We start from the raw sequence: 10,846 nt of genomic DNA, 5'->3' as shown, positions 1-10,846 counted from the left end.
GCGCAGGCGCCCGCCCACTGCAACGTCATCCATGGGAAACTCCCGAACGTATTGGCTATTTCCGAGTCACCGTGGGAGGGGTGTGCTGGTAAAGGAAAACCCACGCGATGACTTCATCGCAGATAGGCTGCGCATGCGCGAACCCCTGCCGGCTGCTCAGTCTATAATCATTTTCTCGGTCGACATTAAGAGGATTAGTAGAGGTTTTGCCTAATAGACTGTGATACTAAGGCTGCTTTAAGTTTCCTAGCGCGCGCCCCCAGGGCAGCAGGAATGTGGTGCTGATTGGAACAGCTACTTTTAAACTCAGACTCCACCAGTCCCATAATATTTGGGTAAAGTAAACGCTTCCCCAAACCGTCCATGATCAGGTTTATTGAGTTTTCCAAATTTAGAGGGGGATCATTCTGTGGAACGCTGAAAATGCCCAACATATTGCAAAACTGGTTTGACATTTTGAGACACGAATAGTTTGACAGTTCAGTAATGTCATAGCAATAACAACACCAAATGTTACGATTTACACTTTGCACTACTCTCAAGTTTAAAACCCAAGGCGCGAGTAGTTTATCGAGTACAGGATTTTTCTTTGCAGTCTGGAACTTGTAGTCAAGTGCAGCCCACAATAAACTCTGCATAAACAACGCGTGGCAGGCGTCTGAAAGGTTTACATTAACTAATAAAGTTTTCTCTAATAAATCTCAATGCCCACAGTGGTCACCTGCTTTCTCTTCATGTTTTGTAAGAAAATGGGTGCAGTATGTGGTAAGGATGGGGCCTTATGCAGTACACTCGCATTTGTCTTCTTGGGTCCAGTCAGTTATTTGCTCAACTCTCAGCTAAACCCTTTTATAGCTATGGCACAGAGCAGTAAGGTGTAGCAAAGCAACAATGTATAAAGCATTGAACACCAAACAATGAATTAAGAAAGTCACCAAACAAGAAAGAGAAAGAACAACAAATTATAAAAATAGAGCACATTCTTATGCATTTTTAGAGTCATTGATGACTAAAATCCACTGCAGTGTTCTGGAGATATGAATTTTTAAAGCATTTAAAAACTTTAACATCAAGCGCCAACAAGCTTTGGCAAGTCAAAACTTTACAAACTTTTGCAAACTTTGTAAAAGTTTGTAACACTGTGTTTGGCAACTCCAACCCGGGTTGGGCGACCATATCCACGAAGATGGTGGTCTAGGAGTCTAGAAAGTAAACTTTGGACAGTTACCTGGCCACCAGAGTATCTTCGAAGCAAGCTCCAAATTTTATAGGACAACCACCTTTGATTTGTATGAAGTGGTCCTGATGCTGAGGGATGCAGGCTTAAGTATGCTCAATGGAAGCCCCAGATGTTGTGCAGTCCACGAGGATAAAGTCCGGTCGCATCTTTGGTCCACAGGCGAGTAGGGGCTACTCTGGCCACAGATCTTAGGGTCCCACAAAGTCCTCTATGCAGAGGTCAAAGGGCTGCTGCTGCAGACCTTTCGTTCATGCAACACAGAGGTACCAGTGCAAACCTTTCGTGGGGGCTAGTGTCCTTGAAGTCAAACAAATCTAGTCTCTGACAGCTCTCCCAGATCCATCAGGCTCAGGTGCAGACATGGCTATCTCTGATTCCTTTTTTGGTGACCACAGCGACTGGTAGCAGCGCAAAATCAGCGAGGGCTACCACTTTGGCATTTTGGGCTCTTTCCACTCTTGTGTCCCTGGAACAGGTTCCAGGGGGTCAGCCACCTGATCCTTGGAGCCTCTCCTGTGGATTGGGGCCAGAAATTAACTCTTTTCCGGGCCAGGCATGCAGAATAGGGTCCACTAGCTCAAAGTGCAGCAGGTGCAGCCGCTCCGGCATCGCAGCCTCTCTTTGTGCACTTCAAAAGGGTGCAGAGTGGTCTTTTTCTTGTCATTGGTCCAAATCCAGTGAGTTCCCAAATGTTGGGTGCAAGGGGTGCCCATTATATTTCAGTAAGGTGCCCCCAGGAGAAAACGTGGTCAGTAGCCAATGGACTAGTAGGTCCCCTCCTAACTGGTGACACAGTTCTGGTGATGTGTGGCATCTGGCTATCCCAGAGTGCACTTTGCACGTCACAACCAACCTGGCTGAGGGCTTCCTCGAGTGTGAGGACCTTGGTAGCCCATTCCTGGGGGTGTGGCTACCACAGGCAGCACGCCCATGGAACACTGGTTCTAAAATCGTTTTCCCCTCCTTTGGCCCTGGCTCTACCCTGTCTAGGGTAAACAAAGGGCTTCCTGCACCAGAATCTTATCACAGTGGCCCTTTGAAGGAAGCATCACCCCTTAATGCCTGCCTTTTGGGCTAAGACCCTTTTGCAGCCGATCCTGTGAGTGGGGGTTGTACCTCCAGTGTGGCAACCGCCTTTGTTCTCAGCCTGGGAGTCATTCACACATCTCCGGAGGCAGGGAGAAACCTGTCCCTCTGTCTTCCTGAAACACTGGGCTAGCTGGGTCAAAGTATGGCAACTTTCGTAAAAGTGGCCAGCATTAAAGTGGACATAACTGTTGATTGCACCATTGAGTCACGTTTGATGTCCCCTTTAAATTGGTACCTTACATGGCAGTTTTAGGTAGCCTATGTCAGAAGTTAGATGCATTTGCGTGCCAACCGTTAACTGCAATTACCTTATAAGGCTACCTAACTGTTCGGATGGTGTTCTGTTTGGGGCATGGATTTATGGAGTATTGTGGGAATGGAAGAAGTGGGTGAGAGGGAAGGAGGCCAGTTTTTTCATTTTATTAACCAGTTGATGGTGACAGAGCTGCTCAAGGAAGAACGTCCTACCCCACTTAAGCAATATTTATTAGATCTGACAGAGAGGGATCCCGGGACACTTGACGCTGACAAGTGGTTAGCTAACAGGGTGGACGAGGGGCTGGAACAGCATGGTTCTACTCCAAAGGGGGAAAAGACCTATCCCCAGTCCGGCGCCAAACCTGAACTTAGGGGCTAGGATAATACTCATAGGACCTGGCAGGCAGGAATAGGAAAATGGTAATAATAATGATGTGTCCAGTAAGGAGCATCATGAGAAGGGAGGGGAGGACAAGGAACGTCTTCCACATCCAAGGTGGTGACTTACTACAAGTGCCACCAGGCGGGACACTTGAAGAGTGACTGTCAGGGGAAAGATTCTGCACCAGCTCAGCTGCACCCATGATAGCGAGTATGGTTTGAGTGAGTGAAGGGGGCTAAGAGGACACTCAACCTGGTGGCTATGTACGTCTGATAGAGGGACTTAGATGCTCTGAAGCACACTCACTCTAACATGATGGGGTTTGTGCACGAAGTTAGTATCAATGGGAGGAAATTGCTGTCCCAAGGACTGGTATGAGCAGAAAGCTACACTGACTGCATATTAGGTAGGTCAGGAGGTGTTGGTGCTAAAGCCTATTTGTCCCAGAGCTTTGGACGACAAATACTGTGGACCACACAAGGTAGTCCAAAAGGTTTCTGAAGTAAACTGCTTGGTGAACACAGGAGCAGCAAGGAAAGTCAAGAGGATGTTCTATGGAAACAGGCTGAAGCATTAACTCTGGAGAGAAGCCTTAACTCTGGAGACACTGAATGTCATAGCTATGGAGAAGAAAGTTGAGGAAGGCAGTGAGCCCCTTCCTGACTTGTTACATAGTCATGTGAAGGATGACACTGTGGAAGGAGTTCAGTTTGCCCCTAAGTAACGCCTGAGCAGCAGAAAGAGTTTTGAGAGGTGTTGCGATGGTTTCCAACCTATTCTCGTTGGCTCCGGGGTTGACACCAGTCTGTGTGCATGAAGTAGACATGGATGAACTTGTGGATTAGTTAGGTGCTGCAAAATATTTGAGTACCTTTAATCTGACCATTGGGTACTGGAAAATCACCTTAGCCCCATGTGCCAAAGAGAAGTCTGCATTTTTTATGCTAGAGGTCCTGTATCAATTTAAGATTAAACCCTATGGGTTGATGAATGCTCCTGTCATTTTTCATCACCTGGTGAATCAGGTTATGAAGGGCTGGAGGAGGTCTATGCAACCATCCGGATTATATTGCGGTGTTTCAATCAATCAGGGAATTTGTAAAGCGCATTACTCACCCGTGTGGGTCTCAAGGCACTGAGGGGTGGGGGGTGCTACTGATTCAACAGCCAAGTCTTGAGAAGTCACCTGAAGGTAAGAAGGTCCTTTGTCTGACGTAGGTGGGTGGGAAGAGTGTTCCACATCTTGGCAGCAAGGTGCGAGAATGATCTGCCGCCGGTGGTTGTTCTACAGATGCGTGAGACAGTGGCTAGGTCAGTGGAGCGGAGCTGTCGGGTCGGGGTGTAGAAGGCGAGCCATCTGTTGAGGTATTCTGATGCTGTGCAGTGCCTTGTGAGCGTGGGTGAGGAGTTTGAAGGTGATTCTCTAGTTGACGGGGAGCCAATGCAGGTCTCTCAGGTGGCCTGTGATGTGGCAGTGGTGGAGGAATGCCCGGGATTAGGCGTGCGGAGGCGTTCCGGATGCGTTGCAGCCTTTTCTGGAGTTTGGCCATGGTTCCTGCATAGAGGGCATTGCCGTAGGCCAGTTTGCTGCTCACGACGGCTTGGGTGACTGTTCTTCTGGTTTCAGTGGGGATTAATTTGTAGATCTTTCGAAGTATGCAGAGGGTGTTGAAGCAGGAGGAGGAGATGGCGTTGACTTGCTGGGTCATAGATAGTGAGGAGTCCAGGATGAATCCCAGGTCGCATGCCTGGTCAGTGGGTGTCGTGGTGGAACCACCTGAGGCACCTAGAAGAGGTGATGGCTAACATACTGGAGGCTACACTGCTCATCAAGGTGGCCAATTGCCAGTGTTGGACAGTGAGGTGGGGAAATGAGAATATCCTCACGTTGGATGCCAAGACTCAGTCTGTGATAGAGTGGGACATACCTACTATCCAGACTGAATAAAGGGCCTTTTTAGGACTCATTGATATAGGAACTTTTTGGTGAACTATGGAAGTATAGTTGCCACATTGATTGCTTTGATCCCCAAGAAGCAGCCCAGAAATGTGTTCTGGACTGGAGATGTCAAACGACATTTGAGGAACTGAAGAAGGCACCATGGAATGCCCCTGTACTCAAAACACTCCACTATGGGCAGCCTTTCACTGTACAGATAGATGCCTCTGACATGGGAGTTTGAGCTGTGTTTGCACAAATGAATGACAAAGTTAGAGAGCATCCAGTAACCTTAATTAGTCAGAGTTACTAACCAGGGAACAGAACTAGGTGGCTATTGAGAAGTGCTTTGCAATAGTGTGAGCCTTGCGTAGGTTCCGCCCATACTTGTTTGGCATTAGGTCTGTAATGCAAACCGATCAACAGCTATTGAAATGTTTGATGGCTATGAAGGGAGAGAATCCCAAGTTGTTAAGATGGTCTCTTTGCAAGGGTTAGATTTTGTAGAGGAGAACAGGGCTGATTGAATCACAGGAATGCTGATGGACTTTCCAGCACGTTTTATTGAGCTGATGACACAACCTCACCTAGTATGGGGTTGGTTTGATGTAGTCTGTTCTTAGAGGGGCCTCTGCTGGGAGAGTTATCCCTCGCAGAGTAAATGGGGTGAACTCCTTCCCTGAGGGCCCCTGCTGCGGTGATATCTGGGTCCTTGGTACCAATGTTTGTCTGTGGATTACAAGATCCTCAGCAAGGTCCTAGACAACAGATTACTCCCCATGCTCGATTTTCTTGTCCACCCTGACCAGCGTGGATTTATTCCACATTGGGTGACAACATATTACACGCTTCGCCTGGGTCATATTCTGGGAGCCTTGAAGAATACAGAGACCTTTCCAGTGGTGATCTCCCTAGATTTTGAGAAAGCCTTCGACAGGTTGAGCTGGTCTTACTTGACCAGAGTGTTGGAGATTTTCGGCATGGGCCCCGAGTTTCTAAAATGGATCAAGTTATTATATGCCACATGATGGTCTAGAATACGCATGAGAGGTACCATATCATGCTCGTTTTCAATCAAAAGGGGAACCAGGCAAGGTTGTTCCCTATTGCCTATAATCTTTATGTTGGCCATTGAGCCGCTGGCTGCTGCTTTGCGAGCCAGGGGCCCCTCATGGGACTTACAGGTCCACGCAAACTGGCATATCATTTCACTTCCTGCCCTTTATGACCTTCTAGATACCTTTGGCTATTTGGCAGGACTTGGGGTAAACTGGAGCAAATATTGTATTTTCCCCTTGCGGTGGATAAATCAAGAAAACCGGACTGAGCTGATACAGGATCGCCTTCCCTGACACTTAAAGACCTCTCCGTACCTGGGAATTAATGCGTATCATGATGACAAGGACCTTTTGGATGGTAACCATGGTTGGACTCTGGCTTCTGTGCGGCATTCACTGGCTTTCTGGAGGCAATTGCCTCTGTCGCCTAAAGGCTGAGGGGATATTGCCAAAATGCTCGACCTCCCACAACTGTTATACTTCTTTTAGGTAGTGCCACCTACAGCCTTCTTCAAGGAGTTGAGAGGACTGGAGTCAGACTTGATTTAGGTGCCCTCTAAAAAATGTGTTTAGATACAGATGCTACACTCACCTATGCTGGAAAGATCCCTGGAAGTTCCATATTTGGAATTATATTTCGCAGGTGTGCAGCTGCAATGGCCTATGCGATGGCTGTTGGAGATAATATGGGAGAGTATACATTCATAATCAATGAGCTTGAGGGTGGAAGTCTATTACATTGGCTGTTAGCAGGAGGCCCACCCAGGGAACTGGATAGGCTTTTGCGATTAGCCAAAAGAATTATGAAATAGGAACATTCAACTCAAATGACTGTTGCTTCCATATGCACCATATCTCCCTCTCCGGGACCTGCCTACAGGAAAACTGCTCTTGGATAGTCACAACTCAACTCCATGGCGGGAGGCAGGACTGCAACAGTTAGGGGACCTCTTCGAAGATGGGTCCTTACAGTAATTTCAGGAGTTTCAAGACACCTTTGGTGCACGTTCCTTCCTCACCTAACATACTTTAACACTAGCCATTAAGGACATGTGGTTAGTGGGAGATACTGAGTCTACACTCCATCATGGGTTGCAATGCTTCCTTACACATGGGGTAGGACGGAAAGCTATATTCCTTTCTTTATGCGGCTCTTCTGGGACCAGGTTACATTGAACACCTAAGGGTAAACCCTGATGGGAGGCAGATTTGGGCACTACCCTTACAGACAAACAATGGGCCATGGCGCTGGGACATGTTAAACCAGTGTCTCGGAATGCGAGCCTTAAATTTACACAATTTAATTACCTTCATCAGACCTACCTCACCGGCTTCATATGATGTTCCCGGGGACACCTCCTACCTGCCCCCAATGTGGGCATGATGATGCCACATTTTTACATCTGGTCTGGGAATGGTCGCCATTGGCGCAGACCTGGAATCAGGTATTGGAGAACACCTCTGCAGTGATTGACATAAAGTTATCCCCTGATCTGTTGCTTTGTCTAGTGGGAATCACTAAGCACTCAAAACGCTCTAAACACTATTGGAGGCTAGCAGACTTAGCGCTAGCAATATTTAAGAGGTTGATATCCATGTCCTGGAATGCAGCACAGCCACCTGGGATTTTAATGTGGCTTAAGGTGATGCAAAAGTTGGCAGTGGTGGAAGAAGATACTTTGTCACCTGCTCTTGTTGGGAGGGGTGGGGCAGGAGCCGCCACAGTCTGTGACACATATGTCATTAAGCTGTTTGACAGGCTACATTCTTACCCCCTTAATGCGCCTCACTTTAGGCCCTGCTACGGCTGCTGGCTGGATAGATTGGCACTTGGGTGTTATGTCCCCGATTCCAAGATGATCTCAATAGCACTGGTCCTCCCACAAAGTCCCCCATGTTTTTTCTATTATGGGTCCCCTTGCTCTCCCTAAGATCCCTCAGGTTCACTGATGTTGTGTATGTTGACCTCCTTTCAACTATCCCTACTCTCTCTACGATGATGAGGAGACACCTCCAAACCAGAAGCTAGCGTTACGGTTGTTATTGTGGTTTTTTTTGTCCTCTCTTGGCTTTATCACTGTATAACTAGGTCGGATTAATCAGTTCATGCATGAAGCCCTGTATATTATTGTTTGTTAAGTGCCTCATTACATTAGATGGTTTGCTAATTTGAGTTAATCATTTGGTTTACATATAACATGTGACAACAGCACTGATACAACCATTCTGTGCTCTCTCGCTTAGAAATTGTGCTCAAGATTGTACGAACTACTGTTGCTTATTAATTGTATATCTTTTAATTGAAAATGTCAATAAAGAGATTGAAAAATAGGTATATGTGTTCTCATTGAAAACAACTCCAGCTTGTTGATAACATTTTTTCGTAGCTGGTCTTAAAAATACAGATAACTGTTTTCCACATATCATTCATCATTGAATCTATAGGGACTTAGGGCCAGATGTAGCAAAGGTTTTTTCCCATTCTGTGTCTATGGGAAAAAGTGTTCGTACATATGGCCCTTAATGTTCAATATTATGACAGAAGAAAATTTGGGAGATTGTGAGGAAATCCTCACTCATATCTGATAACATGTAGATTTACACCTATGTAACAAGCAGTGTGCTTTTGCATTAAAAAATATCCTGAAATGGAAAAATAATTTACATCTCACAGGATGTGATGAAGATTACTACTTGCCAGAACAAAAGAATATTTGTGGTTGTGACCTGCCATGAGAGTCATATATGTTAGATTTGGACTTGTTCATTAATGTCTTTTTAAGGTTACTTTTAGAAAATAGGCATTTTCTTGCTTAAACCATTCTGTGACTGCCTGTTTGTGGATTGTCTGTCTGGGTCAGTTTGACAGTTGAGCTGTTTTGCACCTCTCTAGACAGTGACACAAAAGGGGGTGGGGTGTAGCCTGCATAACCTGATGAGCTATCTGAGCTAGAAGGGAGGGAGGGGTGGTCGTTCACACTTAAAAGGACTGTGTCTGCCCTCACACAATGCAGTCCCTAGTGTGCATCTGGGGCCTTGTATCTTGCAAACACTTGAGACTTTGCTTTGAAGTTTGCCAACTTCAAAGGCAGAACAGGGTATAATAAGAAGACACCAAAACTTTCTGAAATCAGGAGGAACCTCTGCCAAGGAGAAGAGCTGAAGAGCTAGAGGTGGAGTACTGTCCATTTGCCATGCTGCTTTGCTGGACTGGCCTGCAGTTGCTGCTTCTGCCTGAAAAAGGTGCAAAGGGTGAACTTTGCTGTGTGTCCTGCTTGAGAAAGTTCTCCAAGGACTTGGAGTAGAGCTTGCCTCCTGTTGGAAAACTCAGGGGCACAGAAGACTTCAGTTTCCTCGACCTGCAGCACTGGGAACTGTGTGTTTTGTGCTGTTCAAGAGGAGAAACCACTGCGAAGCCGCCAACGACGCCACTGGCCTCCACCGTGACCTGCTGTCGCTGCACGGAGTCACATTGCCCAGATTCGCACCGCAACCCTGGTCTCTCCGATGCCGCCATCAGATGACTTAACCGAGCCACTGCTCGCACCGCGACCTGTGGGCCCCACACTTCGGCATCGCCTGCTCAGACCGCAGCCTGGGCCTCCCCGATTACACCGCTCCTGCCGACCCCGACGCCGCTGCCTGCACTGTGGTCTGTGGACACTGCTCATGAGGAGAACGAAGCACCATCCTGTCCCGCACCACAGCCCTGGACCACCGACGCCAGCACCATCGACTCCAGTGTCGTCACCAGGCTTCCCTGCCTGCACCGTGGCCTGTGGACACCGCTCGTGAGGGTCACTCAGCACCGTCCCATCCCGCACCACTGGCTTGGGCCTATCGACAACAGCGCTTCCGCAACGACGACGCCGCTGCCTGCACAGTGACCTGTGAACACCAACACGTTGCACCGCCCCACTTCACACTGCAGCTCTGGTCCCACCAACGTCGGTGGACGCGTCACCGAGCAGCTGCCTGCACCATGACCTGTGGGCACCGCACATCACATTGTGCTGCTTCACACCGCAGCCCCAACGCCATCCATGCCAGTGCTCCTGACTTCATCAGCCCGGAGTTCGATCTGCAACGCATGTGACTTCAAGGGCCCGACGATTCCTGCACTGACTCTGGAACCGACACCACGACATCAGTGACGCCGCTCTCCGGAGCTCACCGCGAGGATCACAACGCCCTACAAATCCAAGGAACTGTTTGCTGGTCTTTCCGACACCGTAGTTGGCCCGCGATGATGCAGCCAGCCTGAACTCTTGGTTTTGTTGATCACGACGCCGTGATAACCCCAGCATGGAGCTATTGACTTCAAAGAACTGTATTTTTGAGTAAATCTTGCAGAATTCATATTTTTATTACTGTATGTTAGATTTGTATTGTATTTGGTATTGTTTTGAATAGATAACTATTGGCTATTCTAAAACTGGTGTGGTGTTCTTTTGTAGTGTTTTCACTGTGTTACTGTGTGTTATGTGCAAATGCTTTACACGTTGCTTCTGAGATAAGCCTGACTGCTCGTGCCAAGCTACCAAGTGGGTGAGCAGGGATTATCTGAGCGAGTATCTCCCTTATCCTGACTAGAGTGAGGGTCCCTACTTGGACAGGGTGCAAACCGACTGCCAACTAGATACCCCATTTCTAACAGTCACAAAATAAAGGGATTAGATTTGTCTGAACGGGCCATCTGCTTTCAGGATTAGGGGTGGGAGAACTGGGCACAGCTCCACTTGAAACTGAATATGCTGTGCTCTGCCCACACACAAAGGGCTTATCACAGCCACATCACCACTGCAGCCAGCTTGGAGCCAGGGCAGGAGAGTCAGGAAATTCCAAGCACTTCAAGGAAGAAACCTCTAGAAACTTCTCCC

Source organism: Pleurodeles waltl, chromosome 9 (genome assembly GCF_031143425.1).
Source record: "Pleurodeles waltl isolate 20211129_DDA chromosome 9, aPleWal1.hap1.20221129, whole genome shotgun sequence".
NCBI classification, from domain to species: Eukaryota; Metazoa; Chordata; class Amphibia; order Caudata; family Salamandridae; genus Pleurodeles; species Pleurodeles waltl.
The sequence above is the reverse complement of the archived record's forward strand: the minus strand, read 5'-3'. Positions refer to the sequence as shown.